Here is a 6,809-nt window from a genome sequence, read left to right on the forward strand (position 1 = left end):
CCATTTAATGATTCATTTATAATTTTGGCATATTTTCTCCCCTCATGTCTTGTTGTCAATTTTTAAATGTCAAGATCAAAGAGATTAATTCATAAAATACTGCGTTTCAAATTTTATCTTTCTTCTTACGCCAAAGTTTTCTTTAAACAGAGACACAATGATTCAGCAGACATCTGCTAGCACAGAGTTGCACTCCGAAGAGCCCTCAGGCAGCCTCTGGGCATTCCGCCCCATAAGGACAGGGACAGAGAGCTGAAGATGTCTTGTGCCAGGCCATCCCCTTGCTGCCATGTCGAAAGCTGAGAATCTCTGAATGACACCACGTTCCCTGTGGAAACTCAGACTACAGGTAGCAGCGGACTGCCTTTCTAACTTCTGTAACACTCTCACTAGTCTTATATGGGTCCAAGCATAACTATATATATTTTGCCAAAGAGGGAAGAAGCTGTGTAGAAGACCAGTAGATAAAGACATACTTGTTGATGAAGGGTAATAAAATATTTTTGTCACGTAACATGCCTAACAAATTTCTACAAACCAAATGCGTGAACTAAAACCATCCTACTCCTTGTCACCTTCATGGATATTTTTGTCTGTTTGTGTACATTCCACACACATTTCAGATGCTTTTAAAATAGATTTTTTAATTTAAAAGAAAGCTGTTTTTCTTTAGTCCATGCTGTCTATCAGAAGCCATGGTTAATTTTTAAAAAATTACCTTCAAAATTTAGTGTTTGTTAGGGACTATTCTCAGTGATAGTCAGATTTCCACATTCTCTTTATTGGTTTTCAGTGGTTGATTTGGAGGAATCCTTTTATGGATTCTCTCTCTCCCTCTCTCAGAAGGTAGATTTTTCTCTCTGTTTTATTTTTACTTGCCCTCATTAAACAAGTGTAATTCATAGGATTCTATTTACAATTTTAGTCTCTGGGTATTAAGAAATTTAATGTACTCTTAAGTGGTCGTTAGTTTACGTGACTTTCGGTATGTTCTGTATGCCACATTCTTTGTCTGTTCTCAGAAACTAGAAACTAGAACAAATTCGATTGGACTCTTTTCTTCTATCAGACTGATCCTATGCTGTTTAAAACAAAATATATTAATCAAAAATGTTAAACTACTGATATATTCAGCAATGGTTTGTGATTAGAGCTAAGCTCTCAGATCTTACAGTAAAAAGAAAATTTTCCATTTCTAACATAATATTTGACATTATTTAGTATCACTCTGTAATATGTCAGTTTGGGATCCAGGTTCATGAGGTCATCAGCGATATTGTAGTAAGCCCAGAATAATTTCTCTTTCCCCAAAGAAGAAGCAGAAAGAAGTGTGGTTAAGAGAATGAACATGGAAGACTGGGAGATGGCAGGGGATGACGTGAGTGAGTGGGTACAGAGTGTGTGTAGCAATGAGGGGGAAATGAGGCAGATTTGAAGAGAGAAGGCAGAACAATAAAGAAGAATGAAATAATGAATGTAAAGTGAATTCACAACCCACACTGTCCAATCACATTGAAATGAAAATTCAGGGGGGAAAAATTCAGAATGATTTGAATTTTAGAAGAGAAAAAAATTATTGATAGAAACTAATGGAATAAGACAATTGATCAGGTAACTGGTGACACATACCATATAGATTTCAGATAGAAGATAATCGGGGACAAACCTATGAATTTAGTGGGTTCATTTATGAAAGAAGTACTACAATCATTTCAATAACCCTTCTTATCACTAAAGTTTATTTTTGTGTGTGTGTGACTAGGACCAAAGGTACCACATAAAAAGTCATGGCCAATTAAGCTTCATGATTGTACTTGTGAAGAGCAAGGGCCAACATCCTTCCCATGGCCAACAACCTTCCCTTTAGCAGAGCTGGCTGCCACACCCTCCAGAAATATGTTCCTGGCAATGAAAAGCCTTGGGGAGGGGCACTTTTTTCCTAAGCGTATTTTTTTTTTAAATATTATCAAGTTCTTCGAATCTTTCTCTTTTGCTTGTTTGTTAACATTGGAGAAAGAATGAGAGAACGATTTGTCCTCAGCCTCTGTGTGTTTCGCTTGCACTAATCATTACGCTCTAAGGATTTTATTTTTACAGAAAATAGTTTCCATAACCACGTGAGTCCCACTTTTCCCAAAAACATTTTTCTTCCTTTTTTTTTCTTTGCCTACATACTGGACCAATGGCATAAGTATAAAAGTTTTTAAAAAGAATAAAAACAATTCCTCAGCATTAAAATAGGAATATGAAAAACTGAAATGTGTCAATGTTTGTATCTTTCTTCCTGCTCTCTAGCCTTCTTTTTTTACGTCCTTGGCTTGGCTGCATTAATTGTCCCCTTGTACCTCTTTGGCTGCTTCTGGAAGGACCTAATTTGAAAAATATGGTGACTCAAATGTCAGCTTGGACAGTGGAAGGCATTTACAACAAATACTGGGACTATGTTCTTAGACTGTTGAAGTCCCTTGTATAACAGAGGGCGTGCAAAGTTACTCAATGAGAAACACTGTAGGCAGCTAGTAAATGTTTAATAATATTATATAATACTTGCTAAGTGGTCATACATTGTGGTATAGTCTATTTTAGTTCTGTCAGAATATAATTGCCATGTCCCATCCAAAGCTATTACAAATCCACTTTGTATAGTCTCATTACAATGAACAGGTGTTATTGGACTGATTCACCTGAGAAAAGTAACCAAGCAGATGAGTTAAGGGAAGTGGTTATTATTAAATCTATTGTATCAGCAAATTTAAAGTTGAATAGTTAAAAAAAAAATAAAGCTCTGACATGAGCAAAGAGATTGAAGTAGTTATGAGTTAGACTGTGTCCCCAATTCACTTGAAACAATTTTTATAATTCAAATTGTAAAAATCTGGGACAAGCATTTGAAGTTACTTTTCTGAATCATTTCCAGAAACACAGAATGAATCCAAAGACGTATCACCAAGGTAAGTCACTCATGGGTGTCAGATAATCAAGCCTGTGGACAACATGAAGCAGGAGTCAAAATCGTTCCAAAAAGAGGGCAAGAAAATAGAGAGGGGGAAAAAGGGAGGGACACACACAAGAAGGGTTGATCCAGAGGGGACTCTTTCGGCTCCTTGCCCAGTGCTCTTAGACACGTGCAAGTTTGGGCAGCATGTGATTATAAAGTTAACAACCTATCGAGCAACTTCTATGTGTACTTTTGATTCTTGACAATAGGAAAGAAAAGCTTGACAATAAGAAAGCAGGAATTAAAAAGTAGAGAGGGACCCACCAAAAAGAATGAAATAACACTGTTTGCCTAATAAAATAACTCCGTTTGCTTGTTAAATGATGTCACATATGAAACTTACTTGTAAGCTCAGCAATGTTCTACACGTGTTATTTCCAAACTGTGTCCAGTCTTTCATGAGACAAAAGAGACCAACTCCTCTTCCTCCATGCTCTCCCTCCCCTTTTCCTTCTTCTTCTTCATCTTCTTTTCTAAAATGCTTTATCTTCTACCACTGGGCCCTGCCCTGGCTCCAGGTCTAAGAACAAAGACAGATGACTGGGACCAGGGTTGGATTGCAGGCAAGAGTTGAGGTCTTGTACCCAGACTTCTGGGATTGAAAACCTAGTCTGTCACTTGCCACTTGTGTGTTAAATTACTAAACATAAGTCTCAGTTTCCCATCTTTAAAATGGAGAAAACAATAATTAATGCCTCTCAGGATTTTGATGGGAATTAAATTAGGTCAGCCATGTGACATGCTTAGCAGAGTACCTGGCACCATACATCCAATGAAAGGATGTATGGTGAGAATTATACGTAAATTTCTTACCAAAAGAAATATATGTAAATTAAGGCAGAAGTTTATGAAATTTTTTTTTTTTTTTTTAGACAGAGCCTCAAGCTGTCCCCCTGGGTAGAGTGCCGTGGCATTACAGCTCACAGCAACCTCCAACTCCTGGGCTCAAGCGAGTCTCTTGCCTCCGCCTCCCAAGTAGCTGGGACCACAGGCGCCCGCCACAACGCCTGGCTATTTTTGGTTGCAGCCGTCATTGTTGTTTTGGCGGGTCCGGGCTGGGGATTCGAACCCGCCACCTTAGGTGTACGTGGCTGGCGCCTTAGCCAGTTGAGCTATAGGCGCCGAGCCAAGTTTATGAAATATTATGGAGAACTAGAAATAATTGATGAAAATGTATATCTTTGTAATGTTTGAGGCAGAAGTAGTTACATAAGCAACTTACTAGATGTTATTTCAAAAAGAACATTTCTCTTTCTTTTCCCCATCTAAGATTGTACCTTATACTACATATCCATGACAGCATAATTAGGATAATCAGACTTAGGTTGATTTGCACCCTTAGTCTAGGGTGCCAAGGTATCAACATCCCTTTTATTATCATTATCAAAAACTTGTCAGTGTTGTTTTTAATTGTAAATTATGTAAAATTTATGCTGTTTTTCAATTGAGCCTGCCTAAAATATGGTTTAAGTTGATACAAAATGCATCCTAAGCCCTTTTTTATTTTATGTTAAATAAAATGCACATATAAAACATTTTATATTACATATAATATGTATGTATCTATAATCTTTTTTCTACTTTTGTACAATTTTTATACACAAATAATACTACAGTTGGTTAAATAAAGATGGAAATAAAAGGTTTCTACATTCCTTATTTATGGGAACATGTTTTATGTTAACTCACTGAGAGAAATGGCTGGGCTGGTTCTGCAAAGATTCTACTTCCCGTATGAACTTGACTATGGCTAGACTTGCTGATCTCAGAAAGGAATGCAGGAATAGGTGAATGGACCCCTGTAACTTGTTTATTCTAAGACATGGTTAGAAAGTATTTGAGAATGGGGACTATGGTATCTAGTACTTTAGTATCAACTGAAGTTGACAAGAGGCTCTTGGGTTTGAATTAGGACATACTATTTCAAAAAAAAAATGGAGCAAAAAAACTACTCTGTCCATCATTTGTACATATTGAAATTCTTGCTGTTTTATAATAAAGTGTAGCTTGACAATCTGATCTGATTATATGTGGAGAGCAGGCACGGTAAAAAACCTTATACTCGCAGGAGTAAGGGGCAACTTGGACAGTTCATGGCCTAATGAGAACTCATCCTATCTTCTCCCCCAGTTGGCCCAGTGCAAACAAAACTGACATGTTAACTTTAGTACACTTGACAGCGGGAAAAAATGTGTTTGCTACATGTTTTAATAAATAAGTATTTTGAGCAATAAAGATTGGTCTTAGTAGCCCCACAATAGGTCGCGGTGGGGACGGCCATGTCTTTCAGGAAGACACAGAGCACCTTACACAGATGAAGGTAAAGGTGTGTCACATGATTTCCCCAGAAATTAACAGTGTAGAAACATGCATATCAGTAAAACTCATAAAGTTAAATCATCTTTGTATAGGTACAGATTCAAAAATATTGAATATGTTTGTGATTAACATTCTCACATTCATCTATATTTTTTTGATTCTCAATAAAAGGAAAAAAAGAGTTCCTATTTAGTGATCACTCACTAAGGTGGGCACTTCTGCCCTGTAAGTAGCTTCTAGGATTCCATTATGAAATGTCTTTGAGAATAATCTCCCTTCTGCACTTATTACTCAAAAGGGGCAATAGCTCTTCTTAAAGACAAATTGTGTCCAACTCAACCATGGGTGTTTTTATTTTGTCACCTCTTGTTTTCAAATCTCAATGATTAATTCTTTGAAAGCAGCATAGCAGGAGTTTGAGTGTATTTATCTATATTCTAGACTCCAAGGATGTCTGGAATAAATACTGCTTATTTCAGGAAACCTCAAGCTCTAGTGGACTAAAGATGAACTTCCACAGAGAAGTAAAAGGAGAGCAGGCACAGAATCTGCCTTTGCATTTGACAAATTTGAAGTTCTTTCACATGAAGCCCCTGCGATGGGAAATGAAGAACTATCTTCAAAGGCTCTGCCAACGCTATATCAAAGCGAATCATTTTCTTTTAATAAATGTCATGCTTTTTGCATTTTTACAAACTTTCTATCATTAGTCACCTTACCTTTCTCTCATCTGTTTCTTGGTTTCATTCATCACTTTTTTTTAAAAAAAGATCCTATTTCAAAGAAGAAAGGTGAGTTTGAAAAAACTAAATCCTTCCAGACCTCCTAGGCAGGCATCTTAGTGTTACAGAATGTTAAGAATGAGGTGTAGGCATTAACTCATAGATATGTATATTCACCCTCAAAAGGCAAGCCAGAGGTTGTAGACAGTGTTTAAAATAAGTTCTGACTCGCTTATTTGTGTTGTCACTTAAGTTTTTTCATCCCTGTATTAATAGTTCTGGATTATTAGTACTATTATTGTCAGGAGCCCAATATTCATTGAATAAAGAATGAATAAATGAAGATGAATAAATAAAATATGGATAAATGAATGAATTTTAATATAATTTGCTGACAGTTAATATCAATTACTGAGCTTCAAGTTACCCTTATAAACATTAACTGATTTGATGCTCGTAGCATCTCTCTGAGATCCTAGTAACTTGTACTATTTTCTCCACTACTAGTTAAAACATTTCCTGTAGTCCTACTCTCAAGGCAACCTATTGACTTAGTTGAGGCCTCTATCAGAGAAGGGCTGAAATAAAACATTGCAACTCTCTTCAAATAGTTAAAGGCTGAGTGCTTGTAACATGCTGTGTGTGGATCTCAAAGCAATGAATGGGAAAAAGAGGCAGATAGTATAATTGTAGAAATAAACATGGATAAGGGTTTAATTATTGTGTATGTGTCTTTTTAAAACAGGAAAATTATAACAGAGCAATGATTA

Source organism: Otolemur garnettii, unplaced genomic scaffold, assembly GCF_000181295.1.
Source record: "Otolemur garnettii isolate 467f Iridium unplaced genomic scaffold, OtoGar3 scaffold00027, whole genome shotgun sequence".
Classification (NCBI taxonomy): domain Eukaryota; kingdom Metazoa; phylum Chordata; class Mammalia; order Primates; family Galagidae; genus Otolemur; species Otolemur garnettii.